Source organism: Parasteatoda tepidariorum, chromosome 5 (genome assembly GCF_043381705.1).
Source record: "Parasteatoda tepidariorum isolate YZ-2023 chromosome 5, CAS_Ptep_4.0, whole genome shotgun sequence".
In the NCBI taxonomy this organism is placed as follows: Eukaryota; Metazoa; Arthropoda; class Arachnida; order Araneae; family Theridiidae; genus Parasteatoda; species Parasteatoda tepidariorum.
The window spans coordinates 82,422,057-82,439,478 of NC_092208.1; the positions used below are offsets into that span (position 1 = coordinate 82,422,057).

At 31.4% G+C, this 17,422-nt stretch overlaps 1 non-coding gene across 1 annotated transcript; it reads left to right on the top strand.

The window, feature by feature from the left end:
* Positions 1–3,565: 3,565 nt before the first annotated feature.
* Positions 3,566–3,638, top strand: TRNAK-UUU (transfer RNA lysine (anticodon UUU)). The gene has a single exon. It is a non-coding gene; the product is annotated as a tRNA-Lys (tRNA).
* The last annotated feature ends 13,784 nt before the right edge of the window (positions 3,639–17,422 follow it).

Here is a 17,422-nt window from a genome sequence, read left to right on the forward strand (position 1 = left end):
GACTCAAGGACTAAAATAGGATATATAAATCTATAGAACTGCCCTACTTTACTCTGTAGTTACTTTACGGATCAACAGGTAGCGCCACTAGAGTTATTAATTTTGCGCATTTTTACTCTTCCGTCATTTTATCAATTTTCCGCTATTTTCATTATCAAACCTGTTCTGAGAGACATTCGGGAAATTTAGGTATATATCATTGATGAAATAAAAAAATTAATAGTGTTTTTTATTGTTTATATTTTAGTTTTATTAAATTATTATTTTTAAAAAATTTATTATTTTACTAAATATTTCCTTAATTAATTTTTAAAAATTCATTTGAATTGTAACTAAAATTGAAAACAAACTTACTTTCAAAACAACTTACAAAAATTCAATTGTGAAGTGACTTCTCAGTTAAGTAAGATAGCTCACTTATTGGAACAATGTCCAAATGTTTTCTTGCGATTATTTGAGAAATTTTTTTTTTCCTCCGAAATTTCCCATTTCTCTATACATCTCTGTATTTAGCAAGGAATAATTAATATTTTTATTACAAAATATTGTAGCTATTTTATAAAAATTGCAATCTATTTAATTATATTATTCAAAATATCGATTATATTATTCAAGATATAGATTATAATATTCAAAATATTACTAAATATTTACTACATCATTTATTAAGTTACTTAACCAGAGAAGAAGGTTAAAAAATAAAGCAAATCAAATAATTATTCAAGTATAATAAACTAGAACGAAGTTATAAAATTTCATAACGGTGAAAACATTTAAGTCCTATTTTCGGAGTGAAATATTATTTTAATACCAATATCCGAACTGTGAAAGATAATGGTTCTCTTTTAGAGAAACAAAAATTTAGAAAATGAATTTTTTTTCTTTTTTATCCCACTGAACAGTGCGTAAAAGAAAAAGAAACCCTGACCATCCTATATAACTTTTGATCTAATGATTGGATCATCATGTTCTTAATCTTAATAGTTAGAGGGGGTGACCCTAAATATGCTGATACATTAGTGTAGACGTTATTTTGAGGTATGAAATCAGACACAAGAAGTTACTTTTGCTGAATAAACACACATTTTTTTCCGAATAATTATGATATCTGACCTTCAAAATATAGCTGCAATCTGGGAAATATAGTCCTAATATGTCAGGGAAACGATCCAAAGTTTGGAATCCCTAATGTTAACTTTATTTTTTAGGTATTTCAAAATATCTCGTGTCTTTTTTAAGTAAATTGAATTATTTTTTAAATTTAGTTTAATAATTCTCCAAAAAACTTTAAACAGTAAAATATATAATTTCTTACATTATTTTAAAGAACGTAGAACGGCAAAATACATAATTTGAAGGAAATCGGTCGAATAGAGCAAGAGAAATAGAATTTTATAAATACTACTACTTTTTCAAAATTTCATTTCTCAGGAATTACTCGACCGATTATGCTTCAATTTTATATTTCGCTATCAAAAATTTTATTCCATAAAATATAGTGAAAATTTTTACATCTTATAATTAAATTTTTTTTTTTACTATTATTAAGTAAAATTTTAAAAAACAATAAATGTTTACTAAAAGTTATATTTTGCTAAATAATATAATATAATTATCTTTTTATTAACGAATTTTCTGATGTTAACAAAAATTTTTCAACTCTCTTAAAAAGTTCTCGAGATAGTTCAAAAAAGTTCTCGAAAAGTTCTCGTTCAAAAGTTCGAAAAAGTTCTCTCCCCTAACCAAACTATTGGGACCATATTTCTCCAACATTGCAGCTATTCGGGTCAGAAACCCGCATCCGTCAGAAAAAAGGTATGTTTATTCATAGAAAGCAAGTTGTTGCGTCTAATATCGTAACATAAAATATTGAAGACACTTATTAATTAGAATATTTGAAGTTAACCCCCATATTATAAAGATTAAGTCCTAGCAGATCAAAACTTATTCAGGGTGACCAGTTTTTTATTTTTCGCACTGTTCATACACATGCCTTTCCATCTGCAATACATATTAAGAAAAAAATACACCTTAACCAAATCTATGATTTTATTTAAATGTATTAAAATTGTTAATTTAAATGAATTAAAATTGCTTTAAGGAATTTAGATTGCCACGGAAAATAAATTACTTAAACATAAGTACAAAAAAGACATAATAATTCTGTGCTAATGCTCCTATTTATTTTATGATTTATTTATTTAGTTAGTTTTTTATTTGTTTTTTTTCTTTTCTTTCTTACTTCTGCTTATGGAAAATCTTTTTCTGAAAAGCGTTCAAAATTGGAAATAATTGTCCTTTGTTTTAAAATTTATTTGACCATAAACTGATGGGAAAAAAAATATTTAAAAAATTTAATAACAAACAATTTGAACAAAAAATATGCAATTGACCATTCAAAAATAATAATATAAATGTAGAGCGTTTTTGCTTTATATAAAGTGTCGGAACAATTTAAGACATTCACATTGCGCAATTTTTGTATTTACTTTTATTTATCACATGATTTTAAAACAAAATGGCAAAAATAATTACTAGCCTACCATTTAAACGAGACAACACTTGCGATGAAAATTAAACTTTTTAATAATTTTGAGAAGATAAAAAATTATTTCAATATAGCTAGTGTCGCCATCTATTGAATTATGTAAGTAAACAGTTTGATTTAGTCAAGTAATGTATTGTGCTGCCATCTATGTAGTGAACTTAGTTTTTAGACTGATAATTTTACAGAACTAAGAGCAAGAAACTTTCTTTCCTAAATTTTAAAATTATTTTCTTAAAAAATTCCCACTTTTGCCAGTTTCTCTAACAGTTATCTTTTATTTCCCTCTTTCTTCAAGAACATAAATGAGTTTTCGTTCAGAACATAATTGAGACGTATGTTATAATCGAAAAGTTTTTTTACAAAAAAAAAAAAAAAAAAAAAAAAAAAAAAAAAAAAAAACTAAACTAACACTATTGCAATGAGTATTGGGATTAATTAGATTTTTTACTTTCAATCCCAGCTTTTTCTAATTTAACTTTTAAAGATGAGTTTATTTTTTAATTTATGACAAACTATTTTAAAATCTGCTTTCTTTTATTTCAAATTTCAGACTCTTATTTAAAGTAATCATAGCCCAGAGACAAAATTTAACTGGACAAACTCATTCTCTATAAACAAAATTGTAATTTAACATTTTGCGTTTCTAATTAAATTTTAATAATCCATCACTTTGAAAATCATTTAATAAGACCCGTAACAGATGGCGCCACATATACTACTTATTGCAACTGAAGTTTCAGTATTATAATAAAAGAAATTGCGAAGCATTTTCTAAAATTATAAAATGTAACTATGTCCCTTTCAATATGAATAAAAATAAAATACTCCTTTAAATTACAAAATATAAAAGAATTAGAGAAACGATTGAAAAATTAAATTGGGATTAACAAAGTACGAGAATGGATAAGCATTTTTTATGAAAGCCTCAGTTTGTTTCTGTAGCCTCCGTTTCAAATAAAGAATCAGCTCTTAAAAATGCTATTTTTTTTTCATAATAATTTTTGTATGCTAGGTCGAGCCCGGATAGCTCAGTCGGTAGAGCGTTAGGCTTTTAACCTAACGGTCCAGGGTTCGAGTCCCTGTTCGGGCGGCAATTATTTTGTTACTAAAATATCAACGGATGTTTCACAATACATAAAATACATCATAATACATTAAAAAAAACTTGTAAAGAAAGTAAAAATGAGTATTCAATTAGCAGGACGTTAGAAAATCACCTTTTTATTTATTTGTTTATATTAGTTGACGACGATTTTCTTTCGTGTTCAAAAAAGTAGTTGAATTTACTTGAGCCTGCATTACACAAAGGTACCTAAAAGTTTAAAATGAAGTAGAATTTAGTTTGTTAAACAAATAAATAAGTAAAATAGCAATTTTTTCGATTAGTCTCCTTTTTTCTTCTTTTTTTGTTAGAACATTTTTGTGGGTAAATGGCGCAAATGTGTTTATAACTTATTTACTTACAAATTAGTTCCTTACCCATTACTATAAAAAAATTTCAAGAAATTTTATTTAAATTATAAAAATTTTATACGAATTTCTATGCATAAAGATTAGTTTTGTGATTGAAATCATTACCGTCATTTGTTGTGGTAAAAATATGAAACTAACAGTTAATAATAAAACGCATGCAAGTGACATTTTATAGATAAAAATTGTAGTTTAAATTATAGTTATTATAAAAGAAATACTTTACTAACCTATTCAAATCTGGAATGGCGTTTATGCTATACTTCGTATCTGTGTAATAATTTTCTTTAAAAAAGTAGTTGAGAATTCGTGAGTTAAAATTTTTACGTTAAATTATCAACTGAGTTGAAATTATCAGTTGAAATAATCAACTGAAATCAAAAACTATTGTAAATGTGAAACTTAAGGTAAAAATACAACTACTCATATTATTGTATATTATATGAGTAGTAATATATATTATATGTGAGCAGTATAATATATTTTGAAGAACAGGAATGTGTTTATTTCACGGAAATAAATTTAAAAATTTAAATAATAAAGTCACCAGTTCTTATCTTTGTGAAAAAAAGTTCTCTACATTAAAAAGAGAATAATTATACATAATTTGTCTCCATAAAAACACGCCAATCGCTGACAATGAACGTCAAAAACGACTTACTGTCCATTGCATGCAATTCCTAGAATTTTTTGAAATATGTGACTAATAGGAGAAAATAAATATAGCGCCAGATTCTAACTACATTTAAAATAAGACTATACATATAATATCTAAATCAATATTTTACGCAACACATGTGCCAAGTAGCCAATTCTTTCCGGATTTTCGGAAAAATTTTGATTAAATTCGAAATGATAGATAAACTTCTGCTTTTATGTTTTCTGGGATTTATAACTTTAATTTAGAAGTATTTTAACCACCATAAAATTACCGGGAGGAGAAAAAAACATTGAGAGCGAAAAAATTAAAAGTGACAATAACTTTTGATTTAATGTCCGGATTTTCACGGATTAGGACTTAATTTTAATAGCTCGATGACGTATCTTAAATATGTTACTTAATTAGTAAAGACGATTTATTAAGTTAGGAAATCCAACATGAAAACGTACTTTTTCTTAAAAATAAATAAATAAAACTTCACTTTTTTCGATGGATTTGGTTTATTGACCCTTAAAATAAGGGCGAATAGCCGCATTTTGGAAAATAGGGTACTAATAGTTTTATTAGGAAAACAATCAAAATTTTGAATTTTTTAATCGTATTTTTTAAGCGATTTTCAGAGAGCTTTCTAAGCAAATCGAAAATTTTTGTTAAACACAATTATAAAATTAGTCGATTTAAAAATAATTTACAAAATTCTTTTAATAATTAATTAAAAAATTTTTTAACGATTGTGGAAAGAAATTTGAACTAAAAGGTACGCAAGTTTTTCTATCATTTTAAAGTACACAATTTTTAAAATCACAAAATGTAAAATTAGAAAGAAATTGGTCATAAAGTTTTATAGAAATCGAATTTTTAAATGTGTGACTTTTTGACATAGGATATAATTCTAATTAGAGATTTTTTTTAAAAAATTTTGTTTATTTATTCTTTTATTTACTTATTTTTTTAAAATTTTGTTTATTTATTCCTTTTTTTTATTTACTTTTTGAAGCTTTTTGAAAACGATTGTAACAAGTTTTATCCGATAAAATCGACACGGAGCTGCAGTTAAAAATTTAACACTAACTTTTCAGAAAGTATTTGGAATTTCGATTGACGATGACATTAAATTCAAAATTCCAAAAAATGACATTTAATTCTGCTTGTATCGATCAGAAAAAGATTGGAACTTGCATTGCCATCTGGCAAAGAGTTATTTTAACGGATCGGAAACAGATCGAAATTGTGATTTCAAGATTCCATCATTACAAATACGATAGCAAGTTAATAAAACCTATTGTAGAAAAACATTTATTTTTATTTATTCATCAAAATGAAATGCCTCTACATTCATTTCTTTAACAGTTTGTGTGACTGAGATGTTTAGTATAAGCATGCATTCAAATTCCTTAAATTAATGAAAATGAGCTGCTTAAAGTTAGCCCCCGAAAATGAGGAAATTCAAATTATTCAAAATGCATTCATTTGACCACTTTTTGACCATAAATGATCAACTTTTATTTAATTTACCACCCTTATTTCGAACATAATTCTAAAAATTATATTCGGGGGCTAACTTTGCATTTTAACGCCAAATAAATAAAAATCAAATTTTTATGTTGTATTTGCTTGACCACAAATGACCACCTCTTAGTTATTTTACTACCCTTATTTTAGCCGAATTCCATAAAAATGAGGCTTGAGTGAAGTTAGCCCCCGAAAATCAGGAAAATGAAAAAATTTCAACTACATTCGTTTGACCACAAATGACCACCTTTTAGTTGTTTTTTTTCCTACCACCCTTATTTTAGCCGTTATCATTGAATTGAATAATATTTTTGAAAAATTGAATTGTAAACATTAAAATATTTGCCTTTTCTTAAACTTAAATTTAAATGGATCTACGAGATTTCGAGTTGTTCGATTTCTAAAAAAGTAAGGAAATAACTCATGAAGGAATACATTATTAAAATGTGTCAATACATTTTTGGAATTACCTCTATTTTATGTTTTTTAATGTATTTAATAATTAATATTCTATTTCAACCTAATTTGTACTTATTTCCCATGTGTTCTTACTTAAATCAGAGTAATTATTTAAAACATTTATTTGGTTATAGCACAAAAAAAAAAAAAATTCCTTTCTATTAGAAAATTCTAATAATTATTAAGACCCGATTGCATACATTGGTAAGGTTTGGGCAGTTTCAAATCTTAAACTCTATTATTTCCATGCTTAAATATGAATAAAAGTTATGTTAGTTTGAAAATATAATTTAATATAATGATTAGATATTTGTTCCTATTTTTTATATAATTATTTCTATATTTCACAAAAATCGATGTTTTTAAAAATGAAATGCCTAATTGCTTATGCCGATGACGAATTCTTATATAGTAAATCAAAACGAAATCAGTTTCTGAAATAATTTTATTATTATGAAAGAATTTCTACTCTTCTAGAGATTAAACATGTTGAATTTTATACATCTTATTGAGAAATATGTTTTAAAAAGTACAGCAACCTAATAATTTTTTAGGAATGTTTTAGATTCACTACATCTTAATCAACTTTTATTTTCCTACTTCTGTTACTATTTTAAAGTAATGTTTGAAAAAATAAAGATATGATTAATGTGAACAAGAATTATGTATATATATTTTTAAACTTTCTTCGTTTCTGAGGACTATAATCATGGCATTTGAAGTCGTTTTGGAATTTATTTTTATCATTTTTATGCTACAAGGAAAAGTTTTTGACCATTACTGCGTTTGGATGAGAGTTGTAATTAAAATGCACTCTATAACAAAAAAATCGACGCACCAATAAGCAATCATCCAATTGCTTTGAAATTTCGTATGCATGTATGTTTTGAACAGATCAGGCTGGAATGATGCTGACTGGGGACATATAGTCTTTAGCGACGAATCCCGCTTCCAACTGTGTCCTGACGATCATCGAAGACGTGTTTGGAGACGCACAGGGCAGAAGAGTGATCCTGCCTTCACTATTGCACGTCACACCGACCCTCAACAAGGCATTATGGTCTGGGGTGCCATTTCCTTTGACAGCCGGACCCCTTTGATCGTCATTAGAGGTACACTTACTGTACAGCGGTACGTCGACGACATCCTAAGACCTGTTTTGCTACAGTTCCTTTTGCAGCGCCCTGGATTGGTTTTTCAGCAGGACAATGCCAGACCACATACGGCACGTGTTGCTATGAACTGTCTGCAAGCTTGCCAAACTCTTCCTTGGCCTGCCAGATCACCAGATCTCTCTCCCATCGAACATGTCTGGGATATGATGGGAAGGCGATAGCATCTGGCACGGAGTGTTGATGACCTCGTTCGACAATTGGATCGGATTTGGCAGGAAATACCGGACCATCCGGGAGCTTTATCGGTCTATGCCACGCCGTGTGCCAGCTTGTATCCAGGCTAGAGGCGGGTCAACACCTTATTGAACTTGTAACTGTAACTCTGCAATAAATTATTTAATTGTTCTGAAATTTTAACCACTTACTATTCTGTACATTGTCTTATTATCCACCAATTTTCGTTCTAATCGGACAACGCCTTCTTGGTGCGTCGATTTTTTTTTTGTTATAGAGTGTATATTAAATTGACGTTGATAAAAGAAAAGCTGAAATAAGGTTTGTTGGAAAAACTAGAAGGTTGTCATTTGTAATCAAAAAGTGGTCAAACGAATGCAGTTTGAATTTTTGATTTTCCCACAAATGACTGCCTATTTTAATACATTGTAAAAATTGGATTTTTATTTATTTGGCGTAAAAACGCGAAGTTTGCCTCCGAATTTAATTTTTAGGATTATGTCCAAAATAAGGGTGGTAAAAAAAATAAATTAAAAGTGGTCATTTATAGTCAAAAAGTAGTCAAACGAATGCAGTTTGAATTTTCGATGGGCTATTTTCGCATAGATTGATTTTATGAATGGTCGACTGAATATAAACAACAACAAGCTTCCCTAAACCGGAAGAAATTTAGAAAACATCCGGTGTATCCCTCCGCTTATGTTATGCTTACGAGATGATGTGTGAACAGGCTTAATATTTTAGAAGGTTTTATTATTGTGGTTTATGTTTAAATTTACGCGTAAATTTAATATTCATTAGAGTTTTCCGTAATTTATAAATTCTAACAGGTCGTAAGCCTAAAAGAAATTTAACAAAATTAATACCACATCATAAATAAAGTGGAAGATTAACCTTAGCCATGTTTTAAATGTTATCACTTTTTTGGCTATATTTGTCTAGTCTTTCGAATTCATGTAATGTTTGTTTCGTTGTAAGTTAAATTGAAAGAACGCGCTATATTGAAATCACTACACAGTATAATAAAATTTTAAGGGGCGTTTTTTCAAGCTTAAGCCTAAAAATGAGCCGGAAGTAGTAACCTGGAAGTCATGTGACGAATTTTAACCCCCGAACACCATCTACGCTTAGCTTTATGCGGTCAACCGTCCATTTAGATAATATATGTATTTTTTAAATGTCTGAATTTTATGGAACTTTAAAGAATCTTAAGTTCTTTATCACATAAAAATAGCAATACAATAGAAATTTTGAACAATCGCAAAATCTTTCCGCGAAAAAAAAGATTTTGCACCACAACAAAGCTTGTATGATCGATTATCGGTGATGTACGGAGAGTAGTTTTTTTTCTTTTTTTAATGCCCACGGAGAATGACCTAGGTCAGTGGTCGGCAAAGTGCGGCTCCAGAGCCGCATGTGGCTCTTTGGCTCCTTAAGTGCGGCTCTGGCACAAATATCCACGGAAGGCGCAATAATATTTTCATTAAAAAAAAAAACTTGGTAAGAACAAAATGACATCTTATTTTGATAAATTAAAATTCTTCTATAAATCGTGAACATGTATAATTTTTTGTTTAAGTTAAAAGATAGATATGTAATTAAAATTTCATATTGTTGTGAAAATACGTAACTAACATCGAGTTTAACTTTATTAGTTTTCGTAAACGTAAACAGATGGGGCTAAAAGTATGACCGGCGTAAGAAAAGGTTCTGTTGCTATTTTGAAAGAAAAAATTAATCACGAGATACTTGTTTACCATTGTATCATTCACCAAGAAGCNAAATTGAAAACAACAACATACAAACCTGACTTACTCAAACTTTCCAAGGAGATGCAAGCACATTGTTCGCATTAATAAATATTTATTAAGTATGAAATTTAGTTTTATTTAGTGTACTACTTATTTAGTGTAATAAAAGTTTACTAAACAAACAGATTTGGCTCCCATTTTTTTAAAAAATTGTTGTTATGTTCATATTTGGCTCTTTGGCTAATAAGTTTGCCGACCACTGACCTAGGTCATACAGGCATCTAAATGGCAGATTTGTTGACCACTCTTTCAGGGGCACCCAATTAGCTGGGCTAACGTTGCTCCCACAGTAAGGACAGATAGTGCAGAGAATGAAAGAACATCCATGCCTTGCCCGGGATTTGGACCCAGAAACTTTCTGATGCAAGGGCAGCTCCCTGACCCCTACACAGGCCGGTCAGCTGTACGGATAGTAGTAAATCATGAGGAAAAAATATCAAACGTTAATTTGTTGAGAATGTACTTATCAATCTTCTCATAAGTAGTTCAGTCGTATTAACAAAGAATATTCATTGGAGAAGAAGGCGAACTTCGACAGACATAATGTAAATCGGTCCTCCAAGGCCTGGGGCGGTCCCTGTGTGTAAAGGAAAAAAGCAACGCCCTTCTCTCTTCCCAACCAATACTGGGGCTGAGGAACGCACCTTGTTAACATTATACCAACCTCGAAACCTGAATGATAATGTTTAAAAGGAACTTAATCTCGCTGCTCGGACAATATGCTAACACTAACGTATGGTAGTGCACTGCTTGCATCGAAGAGCAAACAGTAATAAACAAGTAAAAAGAGGCCAAATCGGAACTGCCAAGAAAGTGAGTTATTTCTAAATCTATCACCCATGTCTTATTTCTAAACAATACATCTCTAAATAACTAAAACAAATTTTCACTTCAAACTCACCAGAATTACTTAATATCATTGATATCTTATGAAATACAGATTTGAGGTCAGAAATTATATAATTTATTTCTTTTATTAAAAACGAAATGATCTGTTTGAAAATATCACATCGCAGAAAAAAAACCATATTTACTTCCTAACCGGAAGTAGAGCAGGTCAAGAGTTCGAGATTGTTGTTGTTTACATTTATATCGAAAACACCATTCTTTGTGCAACTCCAAATCGGTTGTTCAGAGCATCAGAACTTGTCCAGAAGTTCAAATTTCAAAAAAACCTTTTGACTTATCCCTTTACATTCTGCAAAATTTCAGAAAATATAAAATTAAGAAAAACTTTTGGATATTATAGGACATTATAGGCAGAACATTGCCTTACTTAGTGTACTATTAGAATCTAATTTATTCAACCTTTTCAGGACCAGGATCCCATACACGTAAGCACGCGATTCTTCTATCGTGGCCCACCCCACAGTATCATTTCTGAAAAGTGCCTTTTTGACTCTACAGGTCCAAGATCACACAGACTTGATTTCAATAATATCATTTCAGAACATATCATACATAATATATGTACTTTTATAGTACATATTTTCTCTAGTACGTATACTCTCGCAGCATGAGGGCCTGGTGACGCGCTCCGTTCCTTTCTGCCGGTCCTAAGGGACTAAAGTATCAGACTAAGAGAAAACAGCCAAACTAAAAATTGGTTTTAAGTTTTTGATTACAGATCATTGATTTTTATCTTTATTGAGTCGATTAGTTAACAAATCAAACTTGATACCGACCTACATTGTTAATTACAGGGTGTCCCGAAACGACCGCATAAACTCTGCACAGCTAGATTCCTCGTTGGGAGTACGTAAAAACTGCCCAAGGAAGCGTTCCTGTACGATCCATAGTTTACGAGGAAAATACGAAAAACAAAGTATGACGTCACTGCCGGTGCAAGAAAAAAACACTTTATTGGACATATCAACAACAGTATTTGCATATCTTTCAAGACGATAATGTTTAAAACGTACGTTGCGTATATTCTACTTTAAATTGTGCATAGTATACTGCTGTTGATAGGTCCAATAAAGTGTTTTTTTCTTGCACCGGCAGTGACGTCATACTTTGTTTCTCTTAAACTATGGATCGTACAGGAACGCTTCCTTGGGCAGCTTTTATGTACTCCCAACGAGGAATCTAGCTGTGCAGAGTTTATGCGGTCGTTTCGGAACACCCTGTATATGATTCGATGAGTTGCCGCTGCAATGAATTGTGCTCACGTCGGAATATTCCATGACAAATTGGGTATAATATGAAAAAAGCACAACTACTTCCACTTACTAGGAATAACATTTACCTTTTAGTTTAATTAATAAACTGAGTTTTAAATATGCTTACTAAATTCATAAATTTCGGTAAAACAACAATATAAATTATTTCCAAAGGAACTAGACTAATACAATTCCAACCTGACGAGTAGCGATTTATAACAAGACACTTCGTTTGATGCTTTTACTTGTTGCTAGTAATCAGGCTCGCAGAAAATGCTGTTTACTAGTTAAATTTAGTAGGAATAACACGATCTGTGACGTAGGCTATAGTATACCCAATTGTACTAGACAAATTTTCGCTGCGACGAATTTTCGCTGCCACGAACTGCCCTCGACGTATTGACGCAGAACCATTAAAAGCGTATCCAGTTCATTGGACGAGAGGAAGATTACACAAACATTAATTGATGCCATTTTTTCAACCCAGTACTTCAAATGTTGTGACGTTTATGAAAGTCTACTGAGGAAAAGGAAAATAATAATAAAAAAATGAAACGCTTGACCGATGGGTTACCACTGATCGCGAGATTGTGATCACAATTTTTTCTCTTACGTCATTATATTTTCCGTATTTTTTTTTTCTTTCTCTTCTTTTCGTAAGATTCGCTAGGATAATAAAGAAAATAATTCAAATATGCCCAAATTACATACTTACATTTCTTCCGCTTCTTTTTTCACTGAAATTAAATGGAGAAATACTTATGTAATGTTTTTTTTTAAAATTTAATTTAATTTTATTATATTTTCAACAAGATTGAAGATTTGTGTGTGCTTTACGTATTGGTCGTTTTATTTCGAGGCATTATCTTTCTTATTATAAGCAATCATAAAATGCAAAAAAGGAAATTTATTTTTCGAAAATTTCAGGGTGGTGCATCTGTAAAACCACCATATTTAAATCAGCTGTCCACCACAGTAAAAACGATGCTCAATCTCAAATTTACCATTATAAAAATTTTGAACAAATTATACAATTAGAACAACTTTTCGAAATCTTGATAAGGAGACACGGTGGCTCAGGGGATAGAGGGTTCGCTTCCCAAAGAGGTTAACCCAGTTTTGAATGTCAGCAGTGGCTAATTGGTAAGAATTCTGCTACCGGGTTGCACTGACCACAGTGCTGACGTACAACATCCTCAGTGGTAGACGAATCATGAGTTAGAATTCCCTTGCCGTCGGGCTAACCACGGGAGGTTTTCATGTTTTTTCTCTCCATATAACGCAAACGAGATTTAGTTCGATCAAAAAATTCTCCACGATGACTAGTTTTATTCCAATACTTGATCCAGGGCCGTTTTGGTTTAGGAGACAGAGCGTTTGCTTTCGAATGAGGAGAACCGGGTTTGAATCCTAGCGATGGCTCAGGTCGATGAGAATTCCGTACCCGGCTCTCACCGAACGCAGTGGTGACGCAAAATATCTAAGCAAAATATCCTCCAGTGGTAGACGAATCATGGATTAGAGTCCCCTCGCCGTCAGGCTAATCGTGGGAGGTTTTAATGTTTCTCCTCTGTAACGTGAATGTGGGCAATTTTTTCCCAATACTTGATCCAGGAGTTCTCTTGTCTTCTGGATTAGGTTCAAAATTACAAGGCTGCGGAGTTGACAATTGGTAGTAGTAAACCCAAAACATTGGGTCAGCTGTTCAACGACGGTTTTAAAATAAAATGCTTGAACCAGAAGTTCCTTTTTCTTCTGGGTTGGGTTCAAAAGTACAAAGCTACATAGTTGAACATAGATAGTCGTAAACTCAGAATTGAGTTGGTTATTCAACTGCGGTAATAAAAAAAAATTCAAAAAAATCATAATAAAATATTTTGTTTTATTATATAGGTAGTATTTTTTTATTTTATTGGAATTTATCTTTTATCTTTTAGTGTATCATTCAGTGCGCGGAAGGAAAATATATAAAAAAAAATAGTGCGTGGAGTCCCTCCGCGCGGAAGAAGTTAAACTTCGCAACCTGCGACGTTAATTGTAGAAGAATACATAATTCCTTTTGNCCGAAGGATTTTTAAAGGTGGCGATTCGGACGGCATTCTTTTCTGGACCTGTCCAGACATAGCCGAGCCATCTTGATCTATTGCTTCGGATGACCTGCACTATCTGTGGCTCTCCATAGAGTCTATATATACTTATTGACTATCTATCCTTAATTCAACATCACTTAAATTTTTTAAAGGGTAATGACTAGATTATTCTGCCTGTCCTTAATGAAAAGATCACAATTGTGAGCAGCAAATAGTTTTGGAAGAATGAATATTGTTTTTGCTGACTATCTTTTTAATTGTTTATTCCAATTTTTTGCTAAAGATTATTAGGCTTTTAACATGGTCTTTTTTTTATATATATATCTCGATTTTTTAAATGTTCTTCTGTTAAAGCTTTTTTTCAAAGTTCATAAAATATTCAAAGCTAGAGATAAAAGAAATAATTCGATACATCGTTGAGAATTCCGTACTGCGTAACCTAAAAACAAAATAAAAAAGGAAAACTACTTTGTTTAAATATGCAAATGGGCTGGGATAGCCTGATTGATAGGGCATTGGACCCATGTACATGAGGTCATGAGTTTTATCTCCGACGGCCTAAATCTCCCCGTGTAGAAAATGGTGATTGGTGCACGTTAAATCTGCCGGGTCACAAAGTCTTCCATGTTCCCATAATAAATCATACCTGTGAGGGTATTAAATTGGACATGGGTCCTTCAGTGGTTCAGGTCAAAATTACGATCTGTGGATGAATGAATGGATATATGAATGGATCCGCCCAGTAAATGGGCTGTGACGTGTGTGTGGCTGAAGTCGTATTCTTGACCATAGATGGAGCCACTCAAAAACAAACACACCCTCTGCCCTAAATTCGATGGGTTTTGCCAAGTAGGTTTGCTGGTATTGGCAAGTCGCATTAGAAACAACAACGAGAGATATGCAAATGCCAATTCCTTTCTTTTAATATTAAAATAACGTAAGTAACGTCTCCACCACTGTTTCATGTGTTCAGTTTTACGATGTATTTTGTTTTGTTGCATAAAAACAATCAGTCTTAGAAATTTGTAATTACGCTGGTGTGTACGAAAATATGCAGGGAGTACGACGGAATAATAAAAAAATTAATGTTCGATGTTAAACCAACTGTAGTTAAAAATAATACACAGAGTAATCTGCATCCGCATGAGCTTCAGCTGTGGAATTGAAATTTGACGTGCTAAAAGGGCCGTTTTCATTTATGAACTCATCACGAGTTTTTTTCGGAACTCCAATATTTTCGGAAATTACAGCAATTTTAAGGGCCTTTTCCCGAATTTTTTCTCATATGTTCTGCTTTAAATAATGACTGTTTATCCATGATAGATGTAGTTAAATTTATTAATCAGTCGAGAGATCTTTATTTTATAAGACTCTCACTCGAGCTGATGTTGAAAGCAACAAGAGAGAGAGAGTGATTAAGTGTTACCAGACATAAATTTTGTGTAAAAGTTTTAAAAATATTGGGTGATATGCTTCATCCCCTGATCGCTCCGCTTACGAACTCATTCATCATATTTTTTTTAAGTCACTGTTTCTTTCTTTTTTTTAAAAAGATTGTTTTGTTGATGAAATATATAATTATTTAAATCTTATGAAAGAACATTTTGTTTTTGTTTCTAATGCGACCTGCCAATACCAACAAGCCTGTTTGGTGTGATTCTTGTTTTTCAGTGGCGCCATCTATCGCCAAGAATACGACTTCAGCCACACACATGCCACATCATGATTTAGGGGACGGTATCATTTATACATCCATTTATTCATCCACCGATCGTAATTTTGGTCGTGAATTAGAGACAATGACACCTGAGAACCTATTCAACGACGGTTATATATACAGGGTGATCCTAAAATATATGTCAAAAATGTAAAGGTATGTAGAGGGGACCTAAATAAGCATATTTCGTATAGGATTATGTGTGCGGTAATGCCGGCTGGAGCCGGTAGGGAATCGAATTTTCTTTTGTCTTTACTTGTCTTTTCAGTTTCCTTTGATTCATACTGCTTTACAAGATACTGCTTTAATGTGCCATTACCGCACACACATTCCTATCCGAAATATGCTTATTTATGTCCCCTCTACCTACCTTTACATTTTTGACACATATTTTAGGACCATCCTGTATATAAAGAGCTGGTCAGTTAGATATTTAGACATCAACATTATAAAACATATATGGGATGCTCAGGGGAGGGCAATCGCAATTTTTCTCCTACAATCCTACAGAGCATGAGAACAACGCTGTATAACGAGTGAGAAAATTGCCGTAGGAACATCTAAACTTCATTTTTCTCCATGAGAAACTATATTGTGAAATTTCTTTTTATCGGTTAGAAAGGTCCTTATACCAGTTACATAATTTTTTTTATCCATTCTTGGTTGTTGTTGTAACTTATGCTACTTGCCAATACTAGCAAGCCTGCTTGAAATCAAGCTAATTTTTAAGGTAGAAGGTGCGTTTCTTGGTTTTACAGTTGCGCCATCTATAACAAAGAATACAACTCCAGCCACACATAAGTCACAGCCTGTTTTACAGGGAGGGCCTAATTATACTCCATTCATTCATCCACAGAACGTAAGTTTGACCTGAACCAGTTCTGACTCCAATTCAGTACCCCAAAGGAATTGATTTGCTATGGGAAATTGGAAGACTTTGTGACCCGACAGATTTAACGTAGATCATTCACCCATTTACTACATGGGAGCCTTCGGCCGGAGGGGATTGAACTCACGGCCTCTAAGACATGGGTCCAACGCCCTACCAGCCTGGTTTTTCCTGCCAGAGCATTTTGCTTACGCACTTGCTTTTGTTAAAGACAATAGTTTGATAAGGTAAAAAAAAAATGTCAAAAATTTGTTTCGTTCCAGATGTTAATGCCTGTTTTTTTTTTCTTCCTCTTTTTTCTAAAACGCTATTAAAAATTAGTTCTGCCCGTAATTAAGTCAAAAGAAATCAATACTTATTTTTAAAAAAAATTTTGTTTTTAGGATCATTTTGTTCCATGGACATTTAAAAGCAGTTATCAAGAATTTTTTTATATAAATAAAAAAAAATTTTTGGCCAGCTTTATTTCTACTTCAAATTGATGTTCGACGCCTCCTAGCGCCTAAAAATTGCTTTTCTGTTCCAATTCTCTTCTATTCTGTAAGTCTGTCTTTCACATTTAATTTCTCAAGAACTATTCGATTCAAATTTTGTATTTTGCTATTTGAAATTACATTGTTTAAAGTGATGTTAACATTTATGTACCTTAATTGAATTTTAATAAATAAAATTATGAAAAATAATAAATAATATATTTTTAGAGCATTCATTAAATTATTTGTTTAGTATGAAATTTCCAAAATTTTTCACGATT